The sequence below is a fragment of the Nomascus leucogenys genome, chromosome 1a (assembly GCF_006542625.1).
Source record: "Nomascus leucogenys isolate Asia chromosome 1a, Asia_NLE_v1, whole genome shotgun sequence".
Taxonomy (NCBI): Eukaryota; Metazoa; Chordata; class Mammalia; order Primates; family Hylobatidae; genus Nomascus; species Nomascus leucogenys.
This window is the reverse complement of record NC_044381.1, coordinates 90538554-90556427: the sequence shown is the minus strand read 5'-3', so window position 1 is coordinate 90556427 and position 17874 is coordinate 90538554. Positions and strand designations below refer to the sequence as shown.

The 17874-nt window shown below is 43.3% G+C and overlaps 1 protein-coding gene and 1 long non-coding RNA gene across 9 annotated transcripts in view; both read left to right on the top strand.

Moving 5' to 3' along the window:
* The first annotated feature begins 7256 nt into the window (after positions 1 to 7256).
* Positions 7257 to 9993, top strand: LOC115835937. The gene is made up of 3 exons (XR_004030908.1): positions 7257 to 7424; positions 8219 to 8390; positions 9664 to 9993. It is a non-coding gene; the product is annotated as an uncharacterized LOC115835937 (long non-coding RNA).
* Positions 9994 to 12313: 2320 nt separating this feature from the next.
* NUMB (NUMB endocytic adaptor protein) overlaps positions 12314 to 17874 on the top strand; it is a 198533-nt gene continuing 192972 nt past the window's right edge. For 5 of the 8 annotated variants that reach the window (XM_030813069.1, XM_003263675.3, XM_030813058.1 and 2 more), the window contains exon 1: positions 12314 to 12419. The gene's annotated coding sequence lies outside the window, so the exon portion shown is untranslated. The remainder of the gene's footprint in view (positions 12420 to 17874) is intronic. The other 3 variants (XM_030813072.1, XM_030813067.1, XM_030813053.1) reach the window with 1 other exon arrangement.

The following is a 17874-nucleotide window of genomic DNA, read 5'->3' as shown; positions in this document are numbered from 1 at the left end:
AATTTTGTATTTTTAGTAGAGACGGGGTTTATCCATGTTGCTCAGGCTGGTCTTGAACTCCTGACCTCAAGATCTGCCTGCCTCGGACTCCCAAAGTGCTGGGATTACTGGCGTGAGCCAATGTGCCCAGCCAGAAGCTCATTTTTAACCTTCACTTGTAGGTGCATTTGAGAAGAAAAGGTAGGCACTTTTTTTATAGTTGTTCTTGGCCCCAGGTTAGCTCTGTCTTCAAAAGAACTTAAATGTTGTGTTCCTAAGAGGGTAAGATGACCCTTAGGTAGAGTTTTCCACTGTGTCCAGCCACTATGATAAAAGAATATTTTTGAGAGCTTATTAGTTAACTAAGAGGCTACAGATCACATCTGGTCTGTTTTATCACTGCCTTATCTAATTATTTATATCCTCAGCAACAAACTATTGGCATTGGGTATGTAACTGATTTTTAATCAATAAATGTTTACTGAATAAATGAATTCCTAGTACTGTGTTAAACATTGTGCAAAAAGAGCCGTGAGAGAAATATGTAAAGAAGCCTACATCTGCGTGGGTGCAATGGCTCATGCCTATAATCCCAGCAATTTGGGAGCCTGAGGTGGGTGGATCACTTGAGGTCAGGAGTTTGAGACCAGCCTGGTCAATATGGGGGAACCCCATCTCTACTAAACGTACAAAAATTAGCTGGGCGTGGTGGTGCATACCTGTAATCCCAGCTACTCGGGAGGCTGAGGCAGGAAAATCGCTTGAACCCAAGGGATGGAGACTGCAGTGAGCTGAGATCGTGCCATTGCACTCCAGCCTGGGGAACAAAGAGAGATTCCATCTCAAAAAAAAAAAGAAAAGAAAAGAAAAAAAGAAGTCTGCATCTTATTCTGATAAGCAAATCTGAATACTTCCTTCCAAAATAGTACCTTGTTTTAAACGCCTCCGCTGATTCATCCCTAAGGTGGGAAAGACTTAGAGATCTTGGAGAAGACTCTAAATGAGCCAGGGACCAGAGCATTATTATGCTACTTGATTTGATCGTAGATTCAGGGTCTAATGACTGCTCTGGAGTTTCTTCCCATGTTGCAAGGATACCAGCTGTATCTGTTTGAGTTGTCATTCATCAACCAAGCAGTTTGACAATTAGGACCGTAAGGATGACCAGGCTGGGTCAGACCTATCCAACAGGTTAAAGGTTATTCAAGTTATTCCAGTAGTGGTCCTCAAGCCTGGTTATAAATCAGAATCACCTGGGGGAGCTTTGCAAAAATATACAGACCCCACTCCAACCTACTGAATTGGAATACTAGGACCTAGGAGAGAGACATGAGACTTTCACATACGACTAGGGTTGAAAATGAGTAGTTCAAGATCCATCCAGTTTTACTCCTATATGGCTCTGCAATTCATAAATGTTGCCTTGATTTTTTTTCTGAATTCTGATTGTATTCCCTCGCTGAGTAATGAGTGCCATGCATTTACTACCTACAGTTTGGAGTAGTCTTCCTTTATATTGGTCCTAAGCTTAACTCTCCTGGAACTTTGTAAGAGACATTGAAACCTAAGATTTGGGGATTTGAGAGATGAGTTCATGTTGATCTTACCCATGCCATTTGTAATATTATAGAGGTTGAGCTGTCCCACAGAGCTTGCTTAGCAGTCACATGCCCATTCTTGAGATTTTTCTTAGTTCACAAGGAGCTCTGGCTTTATCAAGAGATCCGTTCTGCACCAGCTAGACAACCTTTGTCCACTTTGTGCAATAGAAGAAAAATAATATCTGTTCCTCTGATGATTGTGACCCAGGATGATTGCAGCTTAGGTCATTCAGGACAGGTAAGCACTTGTTGCCAGCTTAGATTAAAGTCCTGTTCTGAGTCTAGTCAGCCTGTTAGCTTTGGAGAGACCAGGAAGGGAAATATTCTTGCATTTAAGGGCTCAAACACAAATGTATTCATTTGGAATGATAATCTAGATGGTTCATAGAACAGAGACCAGAGGAGGGAGTCATGTGGAAGTATTTGTGGTAAAGTATAGGCAGGAATAAATAGAGAAGGAAAATACTAGGGTCGTGTACCTATGTACCTGCCAAATAGAAAGAAAAAAGATCTGGTTTAAGCACATCACATTCCTTTAAAAAAAAAAAGGCTAAGTGGAGATGAAGAGCCACAATTGGGGTGATCATTTGGGAATCTCCAATTATTCTTTGGTGAGTTAATATTTCTAAGTTGCCTTATGCACATGCGAAAGAGAGAAAGAGAGGAGAGAAAGGGAGGAGAGAAAGGGAGGAGAAGTGTCATGAGGTCATAGCCTGTACATCATCATCCTAGGCAAGTTAGGCCTGGCTAGAATCACTCTGCATAGATAACTTGCTGGAACCTGGTTGGAAATTTCTATACTCCAGTGATGAGATTTCTGGTTGTATTCCTAAGGGACCTCACAATTGACCCTGTTCTCAATTGATGTTATTAAAAAACTGGTCTTCAGGAATTGGTCCGCCCAAGATGAAAATATTGTAGCCTCTGATTCCAATATAGGAGCTCAAAGATGCTCTGGCTGCTCTATGATCAGCCCTCAAAGTAATGATAGCTTTTTCTGGCATTTCCTTTCATCTAGAGATTTCAAAGTATCTCCCAAACATGTGCCCATCCCATAGGCAGCTGATTAAGCCACATCTCTGACATTCATCTTTCACCCGGGTCCTCCCCACAAATTGGACACTGAGCTAGATATAGAGCGTGGGCCTCTGATTCAAGGTCTCACACTGAACACCCACTCTCTCTCTCTTTGCTACCCAGTCTTAGGCAGTTTGTGGTTCTCCCACAGGGTGTAGCTCTGTGTAGGGGCCTGTGTATCAGATCTACCTGCTTCTTTGCTGTCATCACTTCCCACTATTTACATTTCTGGGTTCCCTGGTGTCTCCTCAACTGTTCTGTATGTGAGAATTGTGGGAGAATCTCCGAGGATTCTTCATGTCTTGTCATCCTTCATCCCATTTCATACCCCCACCCATGTGTCCTACCTCCCCGCAGCCAGCAAAGTACAGTCCTGTGCCCTTTGGTTTCTTCTTCCTCCTCCTCTCTCTCTATCCTCGACTTCCATTGGCAGAAGAAAGAGGAGCCACAGACCATGAGCTCGTAGGAGAGAGAGGAGTGGGAAGGAAGAGTCTTTTCTCTTGGGTTGCCCTCTTGTTCCCAGGGAGGGGGCCAAGACCATGAACCTTGGCCTCCATGGGAGAAGGAGATTAGCAGGATGAGTCTTTACCTCCATCACCCATCCTCAGGGTGCTGCTGACTTGTTTCCCCTGGAGACGGGATGACTCAGCGCAGACCCTTGATGGGGAAATCTGTCTCAGAGGCTGAGAGGAAAGCAACAGAGGGCCACCACTGGCCTTGTTCTTTAATTTAATTTTCATATCAGAAAGACTTCACTGAGTTTGGGGAAATGGAGCTTAATTCTCCCTGTTCCCCAGCGTTGGCAACTCCAAACAGAATTTCCCAAAGGAATGACCCTGTCCACAGAAGTCCAAGAGAGACGGGCAGTGGGATTCCAAATTCAGAGTGCAGGTGGAGACCTTTATTTAGTCATACTCCACCACTGTGCTTTTGCCTACTAATTACTATAACCACCGGTGATCATTATGTGATAATTAGCACATGCCTTTTTTATAACACCCAGAGCACCACCCCAAAATAAGTGATTGTGTCAGGTGGCAAGGCTGCTCCCAGAGGCAATTCCTGACTCACTCATTCATTCACTAAATATTTAGTGAACTACTGTGGGCCAGGCCCTATGCTAGGCAGCCATGAGCAGGAAGGTTGTTGTCCCTGGTGTTACAGTGCCGACATGTTGCTGGATGGCTAGGCACTGAGCAAGTTTACCCACGGGATATGTGTATCCAAAGTGGAAATGCAGTGTGTATAAGAGGGGCACCCAACCCAATGTGGCTGGGAGAGGGATATCAGGAAGCCTCCCCTATAATAGTAACTTTGAAGATCGAGATCTGTAGGAGAGGCAGGAGCTAGCAAATGGAATCCAACTTAGGGTAAACCTATGCTATTTGTATGAGTTCCCCAAAACTTAAAGTTAAACCCAAAGGTGCTTCTTCATATAAACCCTCCAAAGTAACTAATAGGCTATGCCAACTACAGTGCAGCCAACTCTACTTCTGTACAGTGTGATGCTACTTTGGAAAAGTGTGAAATCCTACTTAAGTGGAAGGTGTAATTATTGCAGAGTATTTCAGGGAGGAAGATGGCACCAGGGAAATAGGCATGAAAATCAGGTTCTTCCATTATTTCCACAACCTGGTCTAATTCTCCATGCCCTTGGAATGGCCTGGGTCTGTGATAGGAAATATGTTTTTCTGTCTCTATTTGAGCAACAATGTCCTTCTTATCAGCTGCTCCAGTGAGGAAGACACTGATGTCCTTTCGCAGGAAACTAACAGGAAAAGAAAGAAAGCTTACCACTAAATACACATCCTGAGGGTGAAATGAAATGGCTGCTGCTTTGACTGCAGTGTAGGAAAGGGCTGAATAAATAAATACACCATTCCTATTGTATAGTCAGACTTCCTGGGGGCAAGTCCTCATCTCTTTACCGTCTTTGCCTCCTAAAATCCGCTAACCTGCCAAGGGGCCGAACAAAGTTTTCTCTGGCTACTAACAGGTATGGAAACATACAAGTCTCCTCTGTCCCAGACACAGAGGAAACACAGAATAGGAAGGAGAAAAAGCCAGAGCCACAGGAAGAGGAACTTGATATTAGTGTCATCTCCCCTTCATGATTACAGAACTTTCCCAGCAACTTCTGCTTTGAGCCTTCCTGTGTACAAATCTGGTAATGTTTGGGAACATTTCGGGAGAAGAAAGGGCCAGGGCTAGTGCAGCTCAGAAAATCATCCGAACTCTTTAAATCACAGCTGCACAGGTGACTTGATTTAGAGGGAGAGGCGTAAACTGTCATTATCTGTGAATACTGAGCTCTACTCCTGTAGCGCTGCAGTGGAGACTGCTAGAGAAGATGATTCCTGATCTGAAAACAATTCCAGCCTAGAGGATCCTAAGGCATTTCCTTGTAAGGATAGTTTTCTTCTATGTGGAAAAGAAATGAAAGAACATGTGCAAATATGGGCGGGAGAAGAAGAAACAGAGACAGAGAGAGAGACAGATAAGTTGCAAAAACTTGGATTTTTGTATTTCTTTCTTTCTTTTCTTTTTCTTTCTTTTTTTTTTTTTTTTTGAGACAGAGTTCACTCTTGTTGCCCAGGCTGCAGTGCAATGGTGCTATCTTGGCTCACCGCAACCTCCGCCTCCCGGGTTTAGGTGATTCTCCTGCCTCAGCCTCCCAAGTAGCTGGGATTACAGGCACGCGCCACCATGCCGGGCTAATTTTGTATTTTTAGTAGAGACGGGATTTCTCCATGTTGGTCAGGCTGGTTTCAAACTCCCAACCTCAGGTGATCTGCCCGCCTCAGCCTCCCAAAGTGCTGGGATTACAGGCATGAGCCACCACGCCCGACCTGGATCTTTGTATTTCTACAGTGTTTTTAGTTTAAGGATCATTTACACTTTAGGAGGTTTTTGTTTTTTCTGTCTTTCTTATGTAATAATTATGGGTGAGCCCTGAGAAATGACTCAAAGCCAAAATAATGGGGTTTTCTTGATTATAGTTCCTCATTTTTCCTGGCCACAGGCCAACCCTCAATATCCTCCACCTTTATAAGGAAGACAGCTTCAACCCAGCCCTGAAGGGTGACTCCAGCCTCTTAGTGATCTTTCTTTCCTGTTGCAAACTGGACTCTCTTCTTCCAACTTTCTAATTGCAAAATTGCTCTTTATTTTTATGGGTTCTTATTACTTCCAACCCAGGTGTGAAAACATCTTCTTGGACACCCTTATCCCATCTGTAGGGCCTGTGTAGGTCCCTCTTTCTCTCATTCTTAGTTGAGGATTGACTCAGTAGACTGCACAATGATGACCATATTTTAAAAGGGACAAAGGTCACATAGCAAAGTCTCTGTTCATTCTCCCAGGCACAATCCCTTCTCTCTGGATTCTGGTTGGGGCCAGGCTCAGACTTTTGTGCATATAGGAGGTGCTGCCATAATTAGCCCATTTTGCTGGTTTTGGGCATACCCTTCTTGGTATAGGGCAGGCAGGAAATTAGACTGTGTTATGGCTTTGGTGGTCATATTTTATGAACCCCAAATCTAGAATTGTGCTCTGACGAGTATAGGGTGCTAATGGAAAAACTGAACAAAACATATGGAAATAAGGCTACCCTGGAAAAGTAATGAGAGTTCATAGTATTTCCTTCCAGTAGCTTGGACAGAATATCAAATATCACACGTTTACTAATATTGTTGGTTTTTTTTTGAGACGGAGTCTCGCTCTGTTGCCCAGGCTGGAGTGCAGTGGCATGATTTCTGCTCACTGCAAGCTCCGCCTCCTAAGTTCATGCCATTCTCCTGCTTCAGCCTCCTGAGTAGCTGGGACTACAGGTCTCCACCACCATGCCAGCTAATTTTTTTGTATTTTTAGTAGAGACGGGGTTTCTCCGTGTTAGCCTGGATGGTCTCGATCTCCTGACCTCGTGATCCGCCCGCCTTGGCCTCCCAAAGTGCTGGGATTACAGGCATGAGCCACTGTGCCCAGCTATTAATAATGTTAACAATAACTAATGATTATTGAGCATTTACTATATGTCAGGTCCTGATTTATGTATATTATTTCATCTACTCCTTATAAAAGGGTTCCTTCTAGGAGCTAGGGGAGAAAATCAGCCATTATATACTCAATATTAATGGTAATAATAGTTATTATATATAACAGTCATATATTACATAACATATGCTGGCCCTGAATTGAACATATTCTCTAATTTGATTTTTGAATATTTAAAAATATACGCATATATTTCTTTTTTTTTTTTAAGAGATGGAGGAGTCTCACTATGTTGCCCAGCTGGCCTCAAACCCCTGGCCTCAAGTGAGCCTCCCACCTCAGCCTCCCAAGTAGCTGCCACCATGCAGTCTCTAATTTAAATTTTAAACAAACCCTAGGTATTATTATTATCTTAGAGTAGGCTGCTTCTAAAATAGGTCCCAATGATCCTCTTGCTGGTCTTTACATCCTTGTGTAATCTCCTTGAGTGTGGGCTGGACCTAATGACTTACTTCTAACTCACAGGATGTGGCAACAGTGATGGGATGTCACATCTGTGATTGAACTACAAAAGACTGTGCCTTCTGTTTTGCTATTACTCTCTCTGGTGAGCCCTCTCTCTTGCTCTTGCTTGCTTGCACTGATGAAGTAAGCTGCCACATTGTGAGATGCTCTCCGAAGAGGCCCATGAGGCAGGGCACCGAGGGAGGCTTCTGGCCAACAGCTCCTGGGGAACTAAGGCCTTAGGAAGTGAGTCCTGCCAACAATAACCAGGTGAATGAGGCAGGAAGCAGATCTGTCCCAACTGAGCTTGAGATGACTGTGGTCTTATAAGAGACCCAAAGCCAGAGAGTTGACCCACAGAAACTGAGAAGATAAACCTTGTTTTAAGCTACTGAGTTTTGGGGTAATTTGTTATGCAAGACAAGATAGCTAATACGTATCTCATTTTATAGATGAAGAAAATGAAGCTTTGGGGTGATGAATCAATGTTCTCCAAATTATACAGTTGGTAAATGGCAGAGCCAAAGCTTTTGGAACATATTAAGTTCTAGGTTCTAGGGTCTGAGTTTAAGTCTGCTTTCTCATGAGGTTCCAAGTGATTGGGACACTGCAGATCTGGAAGAATTCTACTCTCTGAAATCCTTGGAGTATAGCCATGTTTCCAGGAAACTCTTTTTGTGCATAAAAACAGAGATGGACAAAAGTTTAAATGGTGCTAAGTGCTTTGAGTTGGTCCACTCCCTGCTGCAGAAGAATGGCTGATCCACCCATAGATCTGGTGATAGTAACCAGGAGCTCCAGTCAATAGCACAATGGCAGAGCTGAGAGCTACAGTCCATCAATTTTTACAAGCACTCAAGCCATCTTACCCATATTATGTAAAGCAGGTGGAAGGGGTCATACACTTTTCTTGAGGATGAAAATGAATGCATTTAGTAATGAAAATGCATAGTGTGGTATTTAAAAATTACATGAGCTCTGGAATCAGATAACAAATGGTTCTGCCTAAGAGACCAGAATACCTTCTTTCACTGATTTTTTTTTCCTTCCCATCCCTGAAACAGAGCCTTGAACTTTGAAACCACAGTGCCTTGTTCCAGCGTGGAAAGCAGCGTGGCACTTCCCTGTGGTTAAAGCACCCCAGCTTGAAAGGGTAAACACACCTTCTCCCAGATAGTCTCCCTTTGTTTAGCCAGTGCTTTTTGCCAGTGGTCACCTTAAGGAAATCAAACGAAGGTATGCTCCTTGGTTGGCTGCATGAATCTGTCCTTCCTTGTCAGCTTTGCCCAGAGCAGCAGGCTTTGAGCTCTGGGAGGATTTCCAGGTGGCAGCAGAACAACGGTCCCATAGGCTGGAGCCTGGCACGCTTTCCCTTTTAACCAGTGGCAGAGGCTGCACTTTGCTGGTGTAATTATGCAACCTAGTGTAAAGTCCACATGGGTGGGGGTAGAGGGTAGGCAAGGCAGGACTGTAAGCTGGCTCAGCACTCTGATTGGGCTTTTTGACTGTTTTTCTAGCTTTTCTTAACCTTTTCTCTCCTGCCCCCTCATCTCCTCCTCTTCCCTCCTTTTCCCTCCCTTCTCTCTAATCCCTTCATCTTTGTCAGCCTCCACCCTCAGGGATCCCTAACTCAGGAAACTACCTCTTATCAAATATTTTGGCTTGCCTCCAGCTGCTAGTGGCAGGCAGCTCTGGCCCTTGTCTGCTATCTGAGCGATTTTCTTCTCCACCGGTTGTTTATTTCTCTAATCTAGTTGGAATTGGAATCGTGTGTAGAATCCAGAGGAAAAAAATCCAAAAGCAAAAAATGGATCCTTTCCCTGGTGAGATTGCCTCTGTGGGCTAAAATAGAAATGGAAGGAGACTTGGATTCTTCTCCCTTGAAAAGTGGCATTATGAAAGAGCAGGAGAAACAGCATTAGTGTACAGGAAAGCCCAAGGCACACTATATCACTCCTCAGATATTGGACATCACTCTGAGTCCTCTATTTTCTGCTTAATTGGGATTTATAAACGCTATTTTTGCCCCGAATGTACCTGCCATCTTGGTCGTGCGCAAGCGGCTCTGAACAGATACCATCTGCAGGACCTCCACAGCCAGCCATGCAACAGGAAGCTGCAGACTCCCAGACTCCAGTGTTCTTGCTTTCTGAGAGGGAGCCCTGAGAATGGTGGAGAAGCACAAAACACAGGAAAGAAAAGAGAAAAGCTGGATGGAGTAATTACATGATAGGGTTACCTTGTTCACGTGAAAGCAAAATGTAGGATACAAGCAATAACCCCTCCGGTACTGCACAGTCTTTGATAACACAATAGCCTTCTGTTATTTCAAGGCATGTTCCTTAAAACCTTCCTTAAGGTTTTCCCACTTCTTACTGGGTTGTAACGTATTAACATATTTATTTTATATGTCCTTTCTTAACTGATATTCACAAAGAATAGGAATGATAGATGCGTGTATATGAGCAAAAGCATTTATGAATGCTTTTTTCTTTTTTTTTTTTTTTAGTGTATGAAATGGCGGCTAACTTTTGTGACAATTTTCCACCTAGTTTTGTGATAGTAATTTCGCTGCGTTCTTCAACTTAGATGGCAAGTCCTCTTAGCAAGGCTGGCCTAATTCTATGTTCTCTATGGCACCTAGTCACTATGGCTGTGCAAGAGCCATTATTACTCAAAGTACCATAATAATGGTCATGCCCTCCTATGACGTTATTGTTTCCTATCTGTCAGGACATTAATTGTCTTCTAACTTGCTCTAAAATTGGTAGCACGGCACACTGCCAAGACTAGAGAGAAGCAAGTTGCTGGTGATATATTAAAAGGCTGCGTAAAAGGACATACTGGTATTTGTTTTTTCTTGGGGCATCTTCACATTTGCATTACTTCATATGTTATGGGATGTTAGCTCAGGCTTGCCTTATGTCTTGGCATCTATCTTATCATGGTCAATGTCTGATCTTTCCTTCAGCTGAATGATTCAGACATCTCTAAGTTATTTTGGCTTTTCCACTTTCCTTTCACAGGCTTTTTGTGAGTCATTGAATTGAATGGGAGGTTATTTCTAAATTGGAAGGTGAGGAAGAGAGGAGGGGGAGGAAAGTTCCGGAAAATAACTAGGAAAAGGCACTTTATTGTTATGTATAGTTACTGGAGGAATAATTTCTGCTTAGTTTGGTGATAGAAGTATGTACTTTATTTAAACTTGACTAAAAATATACACTAGAAAAAAGACAATATTTTTCTGAATAATAAACCGTACAGTTTTAGACTCTTTGTAGCTTGCTCTGCAAAGAACAAGGAAGTTAGCAAATAGAAGAAATATGAGACAAAGAGTTAGCAGAAAGAAGAAAGGGACAAAGCACAAAATTTCCAAAGTCCACATCCTTGAGGGGAATGCCTCCTTGACAGTGTCTTTTTTTTTTAGACAGAGTCTCGCTCTGTTGCCCAGGCTGGAGTGCAGTGGCACCATCTGTAGAGACAGGGGTTTCACCATGTTGGCCAGGCTGGTCTCAAACTCCTGACCTCAGGTGATCTGCCCTGCTCGGCCTCCCAGAGTGCTGGGATTACAGGCGTGAGCCACCGCACGGCCTGACAGTGTCTTAACCTATCCCTGGGTGTTATGTTTCATGGCCCATGGGTTTATGTATCATAGGTGGAGTTGTGAGAAGGTACATTTAAATCTGATTTAGAAATTGAAAGAGTAATCAGACCAGCATTTCGTTATTTAGGAGAAAGAAAAGTGGGTGAAAAAAAAAAGGAAAAGCAAAAAGCTAATGATGAATATATTTCTAGGAGCACAAGAGTTTTTATAGCAACACCAGATTTCTCAAAAATGCCTACTGTGATTTGTACCCAAGTGAATAAAAAATGCAATCATTTATTCTTGTGCATTGTGCCAAGTGAGAAAAAAAAAAACAACAACACAACCCAGCAATTCATTCAATGGCCCTAATTTAGACTACTAGGAAGAGAGGTTTAGGAAAAAAAAAGAGAGAGAGAAGCTTTTAAAGTATCTGACACACAGCTAGTAGGGCTATTTAAGAACTGCTGAACAGAAAAACCAAGTGGCAGTGAGAGGTGGGGGAAAGCAGAATTCTCATTTCCAGAGCATCACAAGGGTATAATGTGGCCCGCTTATTAGAAAGTTGCGGGCTGGGCGCGGTGGCTCACACCTGTAATACCAACACTTTGGGAGGCCAAGGCGGGCGGATCACCTGAGGTTGGGAGTTCGAGACCAGCCTGACCAACATGGAGAAACCCCGTCTCATGCCTATAATCCCAGCTACTCGGGAGGCTAAGGCAGGAGAATCGCTTGAACCCCGGGAGGCGTAGGTTGCGATGAGCCGAGATAGCGCCATTGCACTGCAGCCTGGGCAACAAGAGAGAAAATGCGTCTCAAAAAAAAAAAAAAAAAAAAAAAGTTGCTAATGGCTGTCTGGTCAATTGGCAGGGGTCAGCCAGGAGTGGATCTGGAAGCTGGAGAACTCTCAATACGCCACTTCAGTTTATTGACGACATTTATAATTGCAACCGAAGTTGACTGATTTCTGCTAAATGAAAGTTTGCGCTTTGCCCTTTAGCATTGAGGCTCCTGGAAAGAACTTCAATGAAATTCGGTGCATTGAGACCAAAGAAAAGAAGGGGACATTTTTATCTCTCTGATACCTTTCTCCCCAGGGCTTGGAAACACTTCTTAAACACAACCTCTGATGTTGGTGTTTATAAGTACTACCCCTATGAATAAAGCTAGCAGAGATAAGCTTCTCCTTGCAGGAAGGGAGCTGGAGAAGTGGAAGAGTTTACAGAGAAAACTCTACAACAAAGAGTTAACCCTTCCCGGGTAACCACGGACGTGAGCGTCTACCCCACTTTTGCTTTCTACTGCGCAACCAAACTGTGCACAAGCGTGAATCAACCTTAACCATCACATCTCTTGCCAGTTAGCTTAACAGACGCTTTTAGCAGCCTATCATAACTTCGAATTGCCCAACCCTCAACCAATTACAACTAAAGCTTGGGCTAGGACGCTCCAGGTCCGGGCGGGGGCGAATACTGGGTTTAGGAAAAGGGGCGGTAAAGAGCGAAGACGGGCGGGTACACTAAGCCAATCAGAGAGGAGAGCTGCCGCCCCACTATCCAATGGATAGGTTAGAAGTATGAAAGAGGGTGGGCCTGTTGTCATGGGGGAGGTGGTGGCGCTTGGTGGCCACTGGCGGCCGAGGTAGAGGCAGTGGCGCTTGAGTTGGTCGGGGGCAGCGGCAGGTGAGTGCCGGTAACGCGGGTCAGAGATCTGGGGGCCGTCGCGGGGCGGAATCTCCAGCTCAGCACTCCGGAGGCGGAGGCCGGAGGAAGGGGGCCTGGACTTCGGGTCGGGGCCCGGGCCGGGGCCAGGGCGGAGGCGGCGGGGGCGGCGGCGAGTTCGCGCTGACTGGGCTAGGGGGAGAATGGCTGGGCTTCTGGCTGCCGAGTTCTCCCGAGGAAAGTAGGCTAGGGCCGGACCCGCGCGGGTCAGGCCAGGAGGTCCCTTGGGACGTCCAGCTGCTCCGGTCTAGGGCGCTGACCGGCGGCCAGTGTGTGAGGAGTAGGTATCTGAGGAAACGGAAGCGGCCAGGGTCCCAGAGAGGGGGTGACCTGTAACGACCTGCTCCGAGGGCTGGTTGTCTTGGGAATACCCAGGACGGCTTGGGTGCCAGGGAGAAGAGGAACCCGGGAAGCCCGGCAGCGGTCGGTGTGGAGAGAGCGGGGTGGGGGGCAGGGGAACTGGGAGTGGCCCCGGTCGAGGGAGGTAGGAAGGCCGAGGGTGGCCGGGGTCCCGGGTGACAGGGAGCAGACTTGCTCCAAGTAGGGGCGTCTGAGGAAACGCTCGGAGGGGGTTGGGGACCCTCCTGAGAAAAGCGGCTGTCCAAGGGAGGGGGCTCCTGGGTAGATGAGGAGCAGCGGGTCTTCGGAGGGTCGGACGAGTAGAGAACTTGCACCGCCTGGGGGAGGAACCGGAGCGCCCTGCGCCCCCATAGCTGAGCTGGGATGGGAGACCCAACTGGCCTGGCCGCTCCGGGTCTGAGGATCCCTAGGGGACCAGGAAAGAAGTCCTCTAGGAGTGGCTCGGGTTTGAGACCGGGGTGAGGAGCCAGCAGGGAAGTGAAGTTCCCTCGGTTGGAGAGGAGTCATGCAAAATGGGACGGAGATGGGCGGAGGTGGGGGAGAATCCCTATAGGAGGGGATAGCAGATAAGGTAGAGAAAGAAAGTTGCCCGAGGAGAGAGTAATGGTTTCGTGGAACTGGCTGGGACAGTAGATATATGAGAAATTAACAGTGGAGTCATGTAGGTTCACAGGTCTTCAGAAATAGAAGAAACTTCAGTTTCATAGTTAATACCAAGATGACATCTAGGACCAAAGCAAAGCTCCTAAAAGCAAGGTTAAGTGACTTGTTTTAGAAAAGAAATTTGTTTTAGGATGATGGCAGTAATATTAGGAAATAAGTTCATTGACAGGGTGGGGAATTTGAGAGGGAAAAGGGGAGGAGTAGCTGAACTAAAAAGGAGTAGAAGTCGATACTTGATCAGAAAGAGGATAGGCATACTCGGCTAAATTGAAAAGTTTGAGTTCTGGTTCCACCACTTAGCGAAGTTTCTGTGCGGTTTCCTCATCAGAATACTAATAGTAATAGTTCCTACTTTGTAAGGTGGTGGTGGTGTTTTTTTTTTTTTTTTTATGTGAGTTGGTATTTGTAGAGCTTTTAGGATAGTGACTGGCACATAGTAGTGTGTACTGGATTGTTCAATAGACGATAAAGACCTGACTTCTTAAATAGAAGATAAAGACCTGGCTCGCAGATATTAGCTTGCATCAAAATCAGCTGGAGGGCTTGGTAAACTGTAGGTTGCTTGGCCCCACCTGGGGGTTTCAGTAGGTCTGGGGTGGGGCCCAGTAATTTATATTTATCTCAAATGATGATCACGTTGGTCAGAGGACCACACTTTAAGAACCACTTACTTTAATGAAACCGGTAATAATGGTAGCAACTTTAAAATACCTGCCCATCCTGCTAAAGAGACAGGTAGAGGCAAATTGCCCAAAATATCCTATTATAAAGGATACCCATTTTTAAGCCTATGTTTTTCAAGCTTTGGATTGTGATCTATTAGTAATTTATAAAATCAGTGTTGTGAGTTTTTACCAGCATTGAAAATAAAATGTAGAACAGAATAAACTAACATTGCATTTGGTAAGGAAAAGTATTGTTTTGGGAAACTTTTCTCCTACGTGTATGTACTAGGTCACAATGTAAAGTGTATTTCTTTTTTTGAGTTCCTGGCCAAAGGATAAAATATATTTCTTACAGTTAAAAAACTCTGAAAGCTGGGCGCGGTGGCTCACGCCTGTAATCCCAGCACTTTGGGAGGCCGAGGCGGGTGGATCACTTGAGGTCAGGAGTTCAAGATCAGCCTGACCAACATGGTGAGACCCCTGTCTTTAATAAAAAATACAAAATTAGCCGGGTGTGGTGGCGCGTGCCTGTAATCCCAGCTACTTCGAAGGCTGAGGCTGGAGAATTGCTTGAACCCCGGAGGTGGAGGTTGCAGTGAGCCGAGATCATGCCATTGCACTTCATCTGGGCAACAAGAGTGAAACTCCATCTTAAAAAAAAAAAAAAGGTTTTTTTGGGAGTATTATATTCCATTAAATTTCTTCAGTTTGTGATTTGGTTCTTCCTGTGTTTGTCTTGTCACATATTGTGTTATGCCTCTGACTCTGGAACTTTTTTGGATATTGAGAATCTTTGGCATGAGACCTTAAGGGAATCTGAGGCAGAGAAATTGAATGGTGTTTCTCAGATGTGGTCCGCTTTTGTTTCACTTGTGCCCTCTTGTTCACCCTTTCTTTTTTATCACTGTACTGTAAAGTATTGTTTGTAAAAACCTGAGTATACACAGACATATTGACAGTAAACAACACTGAAATGGACTGGCTTGAGAAAATTTCATGTATAGAAAATAAGCAAAAACAAAGTAAGAAGCATTGCAAAAGAGAAAAACGAAAAGATATTTCTTTTTTAGAGAGTAAAAATATTATTTCTTGTCTTTACACTAATATAAAACATATACAGATATTTTTAAAGGAACTAGATATACAATTTCTAGGTCTTTGTAGAGAAAAGAAATAGTGATAATATGTGACAGCAAAATGCACCTGGGATAGAGGCTTAACTACAAAGTAAATCATTTATTAAGCGGGAGCTTTTGTTTTGATGGTTTTCTCCCTTGAGAATAAACTGGATGTGGTACATGTTGTAAACTTAACTTGTTTGAGGAACCTAAATGTAATTTACAGTGTGTTTTTTAAAAGAATATATATGTTTTATCTGTACGTGGTTTGATTTTTCTTCCATTGAAAGCTAGATGGTTTATATTTAGGAGTTGATTTAGATCTGTTTTTATGGCTGTTAAGAACAGAGGAAGCAGTATTGAAAACTGAAAGAGATCCTTGCAGCTTTCTTTAAAATCTTTAATCCAGGGGATTATGTAACCTCTTCATTAATGTTTTATGAAATTGTGAAGAAACTGTTGGTATAGCTTTGCATCAGGATTTTTGGATTATTTTTTTCTCTCTCAAAAATCATTTTTAGTTTTATTTCAGATTATATTTCCTTGAAATTTTTATTTTAGTTTGGAAGACTCCAAGGCATATAACCATTGCATGTCTGAGTTCTAAAGCAGATGAAGTCTTTTCACAAAATAAATTTACTACTTTTTTTCTGTGACATAAGTTTTGAGAAGGAAAGCTTTTGATTTCTTGCATTGAGTTCAGTGGATTATTCTTACCACTAGAGTTGTTGTTTAAGTCATGGTACATTTATATAGATCATTCAGTTCTACACCAAATGATGGAAGAATGAGAAATCCTATATGACAAATAGAAAAGTTCATTCTTCATAATTGAGAACATTGAGCAGTTTGATTACCTGGTTTTAATAAGTGGACATATTATTCATCTGATTATACTTATCTAGGAATAGCTTTGATTGCCCAAATAATTTTACAGTGGGATTTGGTTATCTGTAGTTGAATAAATGGTGGTTTTTAAATCCCAAAATCCTAACTGTGCTATTTAGTGAGACTCAGTTTCACATACTGAAGTTTTATTTAGGTAAGTGATTTTAAAAAGTAGAAGTTCAGTTAACACTAGTTAATTAAGTTTATTTTCTATTTCAGAGAAGTCTTGTCTTGTTTTATAAGTCTCTGATCTACTTTTCTGCTTGCTGCTCTCCAACTCGCTGTACAATAAATTCTAATAGAAATGTGGGTAACTGAAAATCTAGTTCTGTAAAAGTATAAAACCCCTATATCTAGTTTTTTAGTTTGCTTCAAAACTTCCTAAACTAATTACCTTTTAAAAAGTATTTTATATAATAGAGTACTTGAAAAGCTACATTTTACTTTGGACTTGCCAAAACACATCTATTGTGTGTAACAGGTTTTGATTTCTGGAGAATAGATCTTGAATTCGGCAGATTTCTGAACTCTGATTTTTTTCCCTTTTTTAAAAAAAAATTTCAACTTTTAGTTTAGATTCTGAGAGTACATATGCAGGTTGGTTATATGGGTATATTGTGAGATGCTGAGGTTTGGGGTATGATTGGTCCTGTCACCCAGGTAGTGAGCATAGTACCCAATAGTTCTTCAACCATTCCCCTCCCCCTCCCGCCCACCTTTTTCCCTCCCTCATTTTATGTTTTCTTGGTAGGGCTGGGGAGAAATAAAACAATATACTCCTTAAATTAAAAAAAAATTTTTTTTGCTATCTTATTTTTTTAATCTTGACATTATAGTGCATCCTTTAGTGGCAAAGAATATTTAAGGGGCCGGGTGTGGCGGCTCATGCCTTTAATCCCAGCACTTTGGGAGGCTGAGGCAGACGGATCACGAGGTCGGGAGATCGAGACCATCCTGGCTAACACAGTGAAACCCCATCTCTACTAAAAACACAAAAAATTAGCTGGGCATGGTGGCACGTGACTGTAGTCCCAGCTACTGGGGAGGCTGAGGCAGGAGAATCGCTTGAACCTAGGAGGCGGAGGTTGCAGTGAGCGGAGATCGCACCACTGCACTCCATCCTGGGTGACAAAGCAAGACTCTGTCTTGAAAAAAAAAAAAAGGAAACTTTGTTTTAGTAATGTAACATATTATAAATTTTATTATAAGAGGTGGAAATACTATACAAGGCTTTAGGATGTATGTTCAGCTGCAACACACAAGTAGTGATAAATAAGATATCATTAAATACTAGGTACAATATTGCCATATATTTTGGAGATTATAAAACATGCACTTTGAGGCTGGGCGCGGTGGCTCATGCCTGTAATCTCAGCACTTTGGGAGGCTGAGGCGGGCGGATCACCTGAGGTTAGGAGTTTGAGACCAGCCTGACCAACATGGAGAAATCCCGTCTCTACTAAAAATACAAAATTAGCGGGGCGTGGTGGCACATACCTGTAATCCCAGCTACTCAGGAGGCTGAGGCAGGAGAATCACTTGAACCCAGGAGGCGGAGGTTTCAGTGAGCCAATAGCATGCCATTGTACTCCAGCCTGGGCAACAAGAAACTCCGTCTCAAACAAAACAAAACAAAACAAAACAAAACAAAAAGAAACCATAAAAAAAGTGCACTTCGAAATCTTGAGGCAAAAGGAGGATTGAAATGAAGGGAGAATAAGG